Below are 13,438 nucleotides of genomic sequence, written 5' to 3'. Positions count from 1 at the left end.
ATTTTATTTATAATTATTTCTTTTATTAGAATATCTTATATTTATATATATATATTAAATTCTATTATTATTATTATTAATATTATAATTTATAGATTATATTTTAATTTTTTATATATTTTTTTAAATAATACTAAAACTAGTATTTATATTTCTTTATAATCCAATTATTTATTAAATATATCTAATTTTTTATTATTTCTTTTCTTTATAATATTTAATTCTAAACTAGTATTATAATAATATTTTTAATTATTTTACTTATTTTCTTATTAAATTTCAATAAAAAATAGATTAGATTTTATAATTTATAATAATTTAAAAACTTTATTTCTTTTTAAATATATTTTGTAATATCTGTAATATAATTAATTTATTATTATCAGACTATACTAGTATAAATATAATTATATAATAATATTTTATTTTTTAAATACTTTTATTCTTCTTTTTATCTATACTGGATATCTTTTGTAAATAATTTAAATATTAATATTATAATATTTATATATCCTTTAATATTTTTTAGTATAAATTAGTCTTTTATTATTTATACTTTTTTCTTATTTATTTAAATTCTTATATAATTTTATACCTTAAAAAATTAATCTTTTATATAGAATTTATATTTTAATTTTATTTGTCTTTAATCTTCTTAATAAAAGTTTAATATATTTAATATAGTCTTTTATATTATTTAAGAATATCATAATATTATTAAAATATATAGTAATAAACTTATATAGATATTTAGTAATTATTAAGTTAATATATTATTAAAATATTACTAGTATATTAGTTAATTTAATCAGTATAATAAAATATTTATATCGATATTTTATTTATATTATTTTTTCTTTTTTTTTTCTTTTAATTTATAGATAATTATAGATATTTATAATATTAAATTTAATAAATTATTTCTTATTTTATTTTATATACTATTATTAAAGATAAAAAATAGATATTCTTAATTATAATACTATACATAATTATAAGTTTATTATTTTTTTAATATAAATAAAACTAAGTATACTATTAATAATATTAACAATTATATATACTTTTTTTTAATATTAATATATTTTTTTAAAATCTTAAAACTTTAAGTTTAATATTTAATATATCTTGTATAGTTTTAATTTTTTTATTTTTATAGATAAAATAGTATAATTTTATTTATTATATTCTTTTTAGTTATTTTAAAGTATTTTAATTCATTTAATTTATTATCTATTTTGATTATTCTTTTTTATCTTTAATTATTTTAGTTATTAAAATCAATTTTATTATTAATTATTTTATTAGCTTTATTAGTATTAATCTTAATTAATAGAATTATTATTATAATCTATTTTCTTAAAATAGCTAGTTTTTAATTCTTTTTTAATTTTAAATACTTATGAAATAATCTAGTTTTTTATAATTAAAATAAGTTTTATTTTTTTTAATTTATATTTTTTTTCCTTAAATAATATTATATTTAATTATATATACCTTTTATCTTAATCTTTAGTTTATCTTTATATTAAGTGTATTTAAATCCATTCTAAAATCTCTCTTTTTTATTATTTCTTAAAATATACATATAATTATAAATTTATTATTAAAATTTGATTTTCAATATCTTTTTATTTTTTATAAAATTAATCTCTAAATCTTTAATTATTTTAAAATAATCCTCTTAATATTTATTTTTTACTTTAAAATATATTCGCTTATTAAAATCTATTATTAAATATATCTGATTTTATCAACTATTTTGAGAATTTTTTTATAACTATTTCTTAACGTAATCGGACACCGACCGGCACTGACATCGAGCTGGCACTTCCGCCCGAGAACGCGTTCCATAACAATTCCATATATTTCAACGCGTCAATATGCCACCAATTCGCAATAAAAATCATAAAAGTTCTCAGGAACAAGAAAGCTAAATTTTACTAGTTATTTCTAATTTATAGAATAAAAAAATTCCTAATATTAGATAAGCAGTAAAGATTTATAATATTTCTTAAACAATTCTATAAGATTAACTAAAAAGCACTTAATAAAGGTTTTAAACACGCGCTAATAGTTATAAATTAACTGAATTTGAAAAGGATTCGCTTATTAAATAAATATTGAATCTAGATAAATAAGAATTATCTCCTTAACCATCTATAATATAAGATATGGCTAATATTTTACTTTTTTAATATAGTAATCAAGAGATTAGTAAGAGATAAATATATTAATTTATTTAATATTACTTAGAGCTTAAATTATGATTTTTTTAAAAATATAATTATAAATATACTAAATGCAAAGATCTGAAGATAATTTAAGAATATTTTGACTATATATAAAAAGCTATATTAGAATATAATATTTTACTAGAAGATATTTATAATTTTTAAAAGACTAGCTTTATTATAAGACTTTATATAACTATAAAGATTATTACTAGAAATAATCAATATAGTAGATTATATCTATTATAGTCTAGTAATTAAGAATAGATAACTGTAATTAAAATAGTCAATTTCACTAGATAAGCTTTATCTTTATATATAATTTTTAAAATAATAAAATATTCTTAAGAAAACTAGTTTAAGACTCTTCTAATTAATTAGAAAATTAATATTAGTAATAATAAATAGATAATTAATAAGATTAGCATAAATTAGCTTTAAAATCATTTTATTTCTTATATAAATAGCTATATAATAGGATAATATTAAATACTGATTCTTAATAGCTATAAAAGCTATTTAATTATAGAATTTAACTATATATATATTAAGAATAATATTATTCTAGTCTGTATGCCTTTATATTCCTCTTATCTCTTATAGCTTCTTAATGTTAGCTATTTTATAATTATAAAGTAGAAATATAAATAGCTTATTAAATAGTAGATAAGGCTTAGATTTAATTATATTAATAAAATCAACTTTCTTACTATATTTTCAGAGATCTATATAATAGTATATAAAATTAAGACTATTTAGAATGGTTTTATAGTAACTAGATTAATATTATATAATCTAGATTAAGTCTATTAATAGCTTATTATCTAGTTTAAGACTTCTATCCCTCCTTTAAGTTGATTAAGTAATACTTAATTATTTTATTTGCAAATATCTTAAAATCTATATTAATTTAAGCGCTAATTAAGTATTATTAAGAAGTGTATAAATTAGTATATAGGAAGTCTATTAGATTTAATTAATAAGGTGATTAACCAGATATCTAAAGCGTATAAGATGACTATAAATAGCCTCATGCTTCTAGAGAAAGAAGTCTATGATTTATAGACTATATATGAGAAAGAGAAGCAAAAACGCAGATAATCTAAAAAGCAAATATCTCATGAGTAAGAAATTACTAGAGAAGAAGCTTAAACATTTATACAAAGTCAGATTAAGGCATCTTAAAGTATTACCACTGCTCTGGCTAAGCCTGAGCTACCAGCCTTGCAAGCACTCATATGCCGCCAATTTCGGTGTAGTAAGTATAATATTCTTAAGCATAGAAGGCCTCAATGCCCTAATCATACTAATAATTAATTTTTTGTATATAATTATTGTTTTGGTTTAGAAATTGAGGTTTGAAATCAATATAGAGCGCGTTCTCGGGCGGAAGTGCCGGCTCGATGTCAGTGCCGGCTCGGTGTCCGATTACATAGTTAATTTAATTACTAATACTCTAACCGACCCCTACTAGTCAGTTGGGGTCACGCTATACGCACGACCCCAACAGCTCAACGGCCAGATGGTCTTATAACATCTAATTTTTTTTACTACTAATCAACGCATTTAAAAGCTTTAAAAAAAGTATAAAAAATATATATTATTTAATAATTAAGTATTATAATAATTTTCTAGATTTTTTATAACCTCTAGAATTTTTTAGAATAATCTCTTAAACTAAGCATACTATTATAAACTCTAATATAACTTTAAAATTATAAATCTTCTTAAATTTAATATAGAATTTCTTCTTATTATAATTTTTAATAATTTACTTTATTTTTATAAGATCTGCTATATATATAACTTCTTTTTTAATTAATAGTTTGTAAGAAAATCTAGTATATAATTTATATTAAAGTTAATATTTTTTTATATCTTATAACTTACATTTAATTTTATAAAGATAATAAGCTTATTAGATTACTTTATAGACTAATTTATATACTTTTTCTTCTAAATTTAAGATATCTAGAGAGTTAAGAATCTATTATTAAAATACTTTAAATTTTTAAGCTATTTTAGATATATTATTACTTAAAAAATCTAATTCTAATAATAATAGTGATAAAGGTGTTGCTAGAAATCTAAATTTAATTATATTATTAAGAATAATAGCTAGTTTAAATAATATAATTTTAATAAGTCTAAATCTATATTAGATTATTTATAATTTAAAGATTTTCTTTTAAATTATTTATAAAGCAGCAAGGAATTTAATCTTAATAAATTTACTAATATTAATATATAAAATAGCAAAAATAGCTTTACTATATCAGTACTTAAAAGTATAAAAAATATTAACATTAAAAGACTGCATAAAATGACTAGTATAAGATAATAAAAAAATATAATAATTTTCTATTTCTTATAGAAATCTATAAATTTTTATATAATATAAAATCTATACTTATTATAAAGTAATAATTAATATTAACTCTTTATTTTTAAAATATTTATTGATAAAAGTATTAAATTTATTAAAAAGCTAGTTTATTAATAATATAGCCTAAATTACTTATTTTAATAGCAATATTTTAATTATAACTAGTTATATTAAATTAGCCTTATATAATATTTTTTTTAATAATAATAATAAATAATAAAATGACAAATTTAGAAGTATTTATGCCTTTAATAATATTTATATATTCTTGATTTATATTAATTAGCATAAAGATCTTCTTTTTAACCTTATAAGTAATAATATATTGATTTTTTTTATGCTAATTTAAAAGCCTATCTTATTAAAATTATAAATATCTTCTAATAGAATTTTATATTTAGTAATCTTCTTTTTAAGATAATTATACTAATTCTAAATAGTTTTAAAATTATATGATTATTTTTTTTTAATATTTAATACTTTAGCACAACATATATAGTATTTTAGATAATATAGAAAGAATCTTTTAAGCTAGTATTCACCTAATAGAGAGATCTTAGACTGATTTTTATATAAAATTAAATTAGTAGCATTAAGCATTATATTATAATAAAAAAAAATCTTTACTTTTTTAAAAGTATTAATATATTAATAAAATATAATATCCTAAGATTTTAATAATTATAGATTTATTAATGTGTATATAGAATATAAATTTCTATTATAATAGCAATTTAATAACTGTTTTTAAAGAATATTAAATTTATAAGTTAATATAGATAAATTTAATATCTCTTAATTAGAAATTAATTCTATAACTCTTATAATTCTTTCCTCTATCTCATAATAATTTTTTAATATTTTAGTAATAAGAAATAAAGCTTTAAAGTGCGCTGATTAATAGCAAAAAAAATTAGATATTAAAGCCGCCTGGCCGTTGAGCTGTCGGGGCCGCGTTATTAACGCGGTCCCGGATGACTAAGTAGGGGCCGGTTATTAGGTTTACTTATAAGTTATTTACTATTATTTATAAAGTATAATAGTATCTATATAAGATATATTTTAAAGATTCTATATTTGTTTTCAAATAGAGTAATATTTCTAATCTTAACTTCTTATAATATAGTATTTATTTATAGTTAAATAATTTATCTTTTCTATTACTATTCTAGCTTAATAATCTATTATTTTATTCTTTCTTATATCTATTTAATATTACAATTATTAATTATTATTACTTACTTTTAAAACTTCTCTTTTAACTAAGGGTCTTGAATTATTAAAAACTTTAATTAGATTACTATTAAATATAGTTAGAATAGCTATTAATAAATAAAGTTAATAGATTTTTAAGATTAAAAGATCATAAAAAAACAAAAAGTAATAAGAATAAAATTTAAATATCTTAATTAATAAAATATTATATATTTAAGTTATCTTAATAAATTTAAAATAATAGAAAAAAATTAAATATATAATAAATAAGCATTCTTATATAGTTATTCTTTATTATAGTTATTATAATTTTTTTTATATATTCAGCTCTAATAAGTCTAATTATATTTATTATTACCAGCTACTAATAATAGCTCTAATAATTATAATATATATATAGCTACTAGTCCTATCTTAATATAGTTCTATTATAATATTCTTAGCTTATTATAACAACAATTATTTGCTAATTATTCTATAGATAATATTTATTGATTAATTGTAACTTTCTAATTCTCTGACATTTATACTATAGTATTTTTTTAATTTTATATTCTTTATTATCTATTACTTTATTTTTATTTATTAAATTTATCTATTAAATTTAATAATAAGATATAGAATATTAGATATATTTATATTCTTGCTAGTAATTAGAGTTTATAATTATTATTTATAAGTTTTTTTTTTTTAATAGTGAATAATCTAATGTTAATTATACTAAATTTATCACTTAATCTTATATTTTTAATATTAAAATTCTTTAATTTTAGTATTTATTATAAAAAATAAACTTTCTTTTTTTAAATATTAGTATATTCTTACACTTTTTATTATAATATAATATTTCTTTATTCTTATTTCTATCTATTTAATATTTTTTAATAGGTTATTATACTTTAATTATATATATATTACTTAAATATTTACTTTATTTAATACTTCTTATTTAATATTTTTTTAATTTATCTTTAAAATCCTTTAAATATCTTTAGCTTATTATAATAATTATTATTTATTAATTTATTCTAATATCTATAATATAATATATATTTTATTTTATAGAAAGTATTTATTAATTAGCCATAATTTTTTAATTCTCTGATAATTTTTTTCTTTAAAAGCTAGTATTTTAATAGCTTAATAAATAATTTATATTTTCTAAAGTATAAATAATTAATCTTAATTTCTAATTTTTCTACAATATATATATATAATTTTGTAGTTTTATATTAACTATATTTTTGTGATAAAATAAAATTATTAAAAATAATAATTTTAATAAGATTAAGTTTAAGATTATCTTTTTTATTTTTATATAATTATTATTGTTATTTCAATTATATTTATATTAAGTTTAAAGGTTTTTTTATTATAGTAATTATATTTATTATATAGATAATTATTATATTAAAATAAATTTTAGAATCTTTTCAAAAATACTTAATTATTATTTAAGATAAAATTAAAATAGATAAGAAAAAGGCTTGAAAAATTAACTTTTATAATTTTATTTTTTTAATTCTAAAAATAAAAGAAATTTTAAATAGATATTAGAAAATTAGAAAAATTAGAAAAGTAAAAAAAAAAAATTAAACAAAAAAATAATAAAAGATTAAAGAGCTTTTTATTATTATATTTATTTTATAAAATAATAAACTTATTTTTAATATTAACTTCAAATTTCTTATTTTTTTAATTATATTTTTATTTTTAAATCTTAAAATAATTTAAATATTTAATAAATTCTTATATATTTTTTCTTAAGTCTATATATTCTTTTTATTTTATAAGATAGATTTATTTCTTTTCTAATTTATATTATAATATTTTTTTAAACTTTATATTCTTTATTCTTTATTATTTTATCCTTATTTATTAATTCTAATAATATATAAAACGTCAAATATATTTATATTTTTACTAGTTAGCTAAAATTTATAATTATTATTTATAAGGTTTTTTTTATTAGTATATTCTTATACTTTTTATTATAATATTATTTTATTCTTATTTCTATCTATTTAATATCTTTTAATAAATTACTATATATTAATATTATATATATATTTTATTTAGATATTTAATATTTTATTTAATATTTTTCAATTTATTTTTAAAATTCTTTCTAGATTAATAAAATATAATATTTATCTTATTGATATCTTTATTATATTATTTATAAACTAAGTAAAAGATAATAATTTTATTTAATTATTTTAATTTTAATTTAAATAATATTTTAAATATTTATTTAATTATTTAAATTATTCTTTTAATCTAACTATTAGTCTACTAATAATAGACTATTAATAGATTATATTTTATTTTATAGTTTTTTATAATATAAATAATTTATCTTTATTACATATAATTTTATTTAATAATTTAAATATTATAAATACTTCTTATAATATTAAAATTATATATTATTATGTTATTAAATTCTTAATATATTTTATAAGTTTATCTATAATAATAATAACTTTAATATATATAATTCTTAAAATTGAATCTTTTAACTCTAATAAGCACCATATAAAATCTATACTCTTTTATATAATTAATAATTAATTAATTTATTATAATTATAATTATTATATTTCTTAATATAATCTTTAACTAATTTTCGTATTCTTAAAAAATAATATTAACTACTAAGCATTAAATAATAGAATAGTAGACAATATAAATAAAATACTTTTTATTAAGAATAGAAAAAAGATTTTTTATAAAGAATAAAGATTATAATCTTTAATCTTTAATAAGATTATTATAATCTATAAATAACTAAAAATAAAATTTAATAAATAGTATTCTTTATAAATAAAAGACTATTTAAATAAATAATTATACTTATCGAACTAAAAAATCTATTAATATAATTTATATAATATATAATATATATTCTATAAAAATATCTAAATAAGTTTATTGCAGTTTATTTTCATAATATTATTATATACTTATAGAATCTAGAAGAATATAAAAAATATATATAACTAATTATAATAATACTTATAAATAAAGAATTAATACTTAAGGTTAAGAAATATAAATTTAAAATTATAATTATTAATCATTTAGGAATAATTTATATGCTAAAAGAATTAAAGATTTAATTAGAAAAGAAAGATATAATATTTAATAATGTATTCTAATAAATATTAGTAAAATATAATAATTTTCAGGTATAATTAGATATATTAAAAATACTTAAAAAATTATATATAAATTAGGGTAATTAAAGTATTTATTAAGATTTAAATTTTAAATTAAATATATTAAAGGAAAATATTATTACTAATATATTAAACAGAAAAGTAAATTAATTATATAATTAGAAGTTATTAAGAATAAATATATATTATAATAATAAAATAATATTAGTAATAATAATTATAAAAATTATTTAAATGAATTATAATTTACTAATAAAAAAATGTTATAAAATTAATTAATAAATTAATTAATTATTAATTATATAGAAAAATATAGATTTTAAAGATATTAATAAAAATATAGTAAAAAATTATAATAGATTTTAGATAAGACTTATTAAAGTTATAGAATCTTTATTATTATTATAAATAAACTTATAAAATATATTATTCTAAAACTAATATTAAAGTTTAATAATATAATAATATATAATATTAATATTATAAAAAAGTATTTATAATATTTAAATTACTAAATAGAATTATATTTAATAAAGATAAATTATTTATATCTAAATTTTAGTAAATAATTATAAAGAATTATAAAATATAATCTTTTAATAGCCTATTATTAATAAATTAATAGTTAGACTAAAAGAATAATTTAAATAATTAAATAATATCTAAGATATTACTTAGATTAAAATTAAAATAATTAAATAAAACTTTAATAAAATAAATATTATATTTTATTAATCTAGAAAGAATTCTAAGAATAAATTAGAAAAATATTAAAAAAATATATTAAATAAAATAAATAATTAAGTAATATATATATAATAATCTATTAAAAATATTAAATAGATAGAAATAAGAATAAAAAGATATTATAATAAGAAGTATAAGAATATATTAATATTTAAAAAAAAAAGAGAGTTTATTTACTATAATAAATATTAAAATTAAAAAATTTTAACATTAAAAGTATAAGATTAAGTAATAAATTTAATATAATAAAATTTAAGTTATTTACTTCTAAAAAAACTTATAAATAATAATTATAAAATCTAGTTATTAATAAAATATAAATATATTTAATATTTTATATTTTATTATTAGAACTAATAAATAATCTAATAAATAAAAATAAAATAATAAAGAATAAAGAATAAACAATAAAGAAGAATAAAGAATATATTTATTATTTTATAAAATAGAAAGATTATAAATTAAAAAAATATATATATAAAAATTTATTACATATTTAAATTATTTTAAGATTTAAAAATAAAGATAAAAATATAATTAAGAAAAATAGAAGAATTAAAATTAATATTAAGAATAAAATTATAAAATAAAAATAATAATAAGCTTTTTAATTTATTATTATTTTATTTATTTTCCTCTCTTTTTATTTCTTTTAATTACTTTAATTCTTTAATATTTTTTATACCTATTTAAAGAAATTCTTTTATTTTTAAAATAATTTTTTTTTATTTTTATAATTAAGAAAATTAAGTTATAAAAGTTATAATTTTTTTTAAGCTTTCTTTTTATTTATTTTAATTTTATCTTAAATAGTAATTAAATACTTTTAAAAAGATTTAAAATTTATTACTTTAATATAATAATAATTATTTATATAAATATAATTATTATAGTAAGAAGAATCTTTTAATTTAATATATCTAATCTTATTAATTATTTTAATCTTTTTATTAATTATTTCTTATAATTAATTTAATTTCTTTTTATAATATTGATAATTAAAAAATATTATAATTATTTCTAAATTTTATTATTTATTATTCTCTTAAATCTAATATTAGTTAATAATATATAATATAAATTATTTTATTACTTCTTTATTAAGAAAACTAGATATTATTAATATTTTATTAACTTTAGTTATAAGTTATTTTTAGATATAAAATATAGTTATACTTATATAAAATATATTTTATAAGTTCTATATTTTTTTTTAAATAAAATAATATTCCTAATCATAAATCTTTATAATATAATATTTAATTGTAATTATACTATATAACTTGCTTACTAACATTTTAATTTAATAATCTATTATTTTATCTCTTTAAATATCTTATACATCTACTTAATATTATAATTATTAATAGTTATTAGTGCTATATTATTAAATTAATTAAATAAAAAAATATAAGAAATATTACTCTATTATATTATTAATATTATTATTATTTATTCTTAAATTTTCTCTTCTAAAAGTTTTAAATTATTAAAAACTTTAATTACTTTACTATTAAGTATAATTAGAATAATTATTAATAAATAAAGTTAATAGACTTTTAAGATTAAAAGATTATAATAAATAAATAAAATAAGAATAAAATCTAAATATTTTAATTAATAAAAGATTATATACTTAAATTATTTTAATTTCTTAATTAATTTAAGATAATAAAAGAAAACTAAATATATAATAAATAAATATTCTTATATAATCATTCTTCATTATTCTCTATTATACTTAAAATATCTTTAATATATTTTCTAAATAAACCAGACATCCTACTAAAAATTTCACTTGATTTCCAAATTATTATTTTTATATGAACTTTATAACATCAAAAGTGCTTAAAAAATGTGTAAAAATAGATTCTAGCTATAAAAGAAGGCTTCTTTTTGTTATATGTCTTTTTAATGTTAGTAAGTTAATGTTATTGGAATAACAGTAAGGCTTAATTGAATACTAAAAAGCTAGCATAAAATATAGAAAATTAATTTCTATTAAGGAGGCCTTGCTCTAGGATTAAATATTCTCTTTAGAATGCTGAGGATATCCCTCTAGGCCTAGTATAATTTATAATATAGTAAATTTTTTACTTGTTATAAGAGATCCTATTTAGATTTTTAATAAAGTAGATAAGAACTAGGTAGGATCTTTTTTAAAGTAATAATTTATTAGAGAATTAAGAATGTCACAGAAAATCAATAAGAAGTATTTATAGAATGGAATATGTACTATATTGTAGACACTAATATAAATAGAGCCTTAGAATTAATTAAATGATTAGGAGATTTAATATAGTGAAAACTACTTTAGGATAATAAATTAAAGGATTTATAAAGGAAAATTATATAAGAATACTTATTTATTTTATATCTAGTTTTCTTTAATATATAATTTTTTATTAATTAGGATATTTAGATCTTATTCTTATTTCTTTTATTTATTAAGACCTTTTAATCTTAGAAGATTATTAACTTTACTTGTTAATAGTTATTTTAATTATATTTAATAGTAATTTAACTAAAGTTTCCAACAATTTAAGACCCTTAGTTGAAAGAGAAGTTTTAAAAATAAATAATAATAGTATTTTAAATTCTAATTCTAACTACTCTAAGTCCTAACTTAAGAACTATTAATACTAGTAATGAGAATACTATAATTATTAATAATAGAGATATAGCAGCACTATTATAATGTATTAAAGAACTAGAAAGAGCTATAATTAATAATAAAAAAAAACTAGTAATAAGCTAAGCACTTTAAGAAATTAAGATTAGAATTATAATTTTATTTAAAAGAAAATATAAAATTCTTAAGGTATATTTTACTTAGATATAACTATCAGAGAATCAGAACATCATAATCAATAGATAAGAGAAATTAATGCATAATAAAATAAAGAATTATCTGTAACTATTAGGGTTAGGGTATTATAGAAATTAAAGAAATAGTTATAATGGCTATAATAATTACTATATAAGAATTATAGGATTCTTTATGATAGCTATGATAGAAGAAAAATTATATATTATCTTAAATTAATTAAAATAATTAAATTATAATCTTCTATTAATTAGAATATTCTATTTTTATTTAAAACTTTATTTATTTCTATAACTTTTATATATTAGAAGTCTATTAACTTTATCTATTAATAGCTATTCTAGCTATATTTAATAATAATTAAACTAAAATTTCTAATAATTTAAGACCTTTAATATAAAAGATAAAATCTTTACTTAAATATTTAAAATAATAAATAATAATAATCTATCTATCTTAGAGTAATAATTATAATAAGTAGTCTAAGCTATAATAAAATAGTAATAATATATAGTAGTAGTATATTATAATAAAAATAATAAAATACTAGCTTGCTATACTATCTTTAAAGAATAATTTAATTAGATAATCAAATATGTATAACAACTTAAAAATAGGTTAAGAGTTAAGAATAATTAGGTAAATTAATTTAAAAAATATATTAAATAACTTAAATAAGAAGTTAAATAAAAGAATTATATTAAATAACTAGAAATATAAATAATATTAAATTTATTATTAATTACTAATAAAATTAAGCTATTGAAACTAATAAAATTTAATAAAATATATTCTAAGATTAAGTTATTTCTAGTAAATATAAGTATATATATAAAGACTAATAAGA

The 13,438-nt window shown here is 14.0% G+C and overlaps 10 annotated features.

Annotated features, from left to right (window-relative positions):
* Positions 1-237: part of a repeat region (Identified by RepeatMasker using a combination of RepBase library and repeat library created with RepeatScout) that runs on past the window's edge.
* Positions 238-1,788: 1,551 nt separating this feature from the next.
* Positions 1,789-3,668: a repeat region (Identified by RepeatMasker using a combination of RepBase library and repeat library created with RepeatScout).
* A 1,949-nt stretch (positions 3,669-5,617) lies between these two features.
* Positions 5,618-6,220: a repeat region (Identified by RepeatMasker using a combination of RepBase library and repeat library created with RepeatScout).
* A 128-nt stretch (positions 6,221-6,348) lies between these two features.
* Positions 6,349-6,863: a repeat region (Identified by RepeatMasker using a combination of RepBase library and repeat library created with RepeatScout).
* A 50-nt stretch (positions 6,864-6,913) lies between these two features.
* Positions 6,914-8,486: a repeat region (Identified by RepeatMasker using a combination of RepBase library and repeat library created with RepeatScout).
* Positions 8,474-9,071: a repeat region (Identified by RepeatMasker using a combination of RepBase library and repeat library created with RepeatScout).
* Positions 9,040-10,695: a repeat region (Identified by RepeatMasker using a combination of RepBase library and repeat library created with RepeatScout).
* Positions 10,674-11,521: a repeat region (Identified by RepeatMasker using a combination of RepBase library and repeat library created with RepeatScout).
* Positions 11,522-12,101: 580 nt separating this feature from the next.
* Positions 12,102-12,608: a repeat region (Identified by RepeatMasker using a combination of RepBase library and repeat library created with RepeatScout).
* Positions 12,527-13,028: a repeat region (Identified by RepeatMasker using a combination of RepBase library and repeat library created with RepeatScout).
* The last annotated feature ends 410 nt before the right edge of the window (positions 13,029-13,438 follow it).

This window comes from Talaromyces atroroseus, assembly GCF_001907595.1.
Source record: "Talaromyces atroroseus strain IBT 11181 chromosome Unknown scaffold_2, whole genome shotgun sequence".
Taxonomy (NCBI): Eukaryota; Fungi; Ascomycota; class Eurotiomycetes; order Eurotiales; family Trichocomaceae; genus Talaromyces; species Talaromyces atroroseus.
Note: the sequence above shows the minus strand (reverse complement) of the source record. Positions and strands in the feature narration are given on the sequence as shown.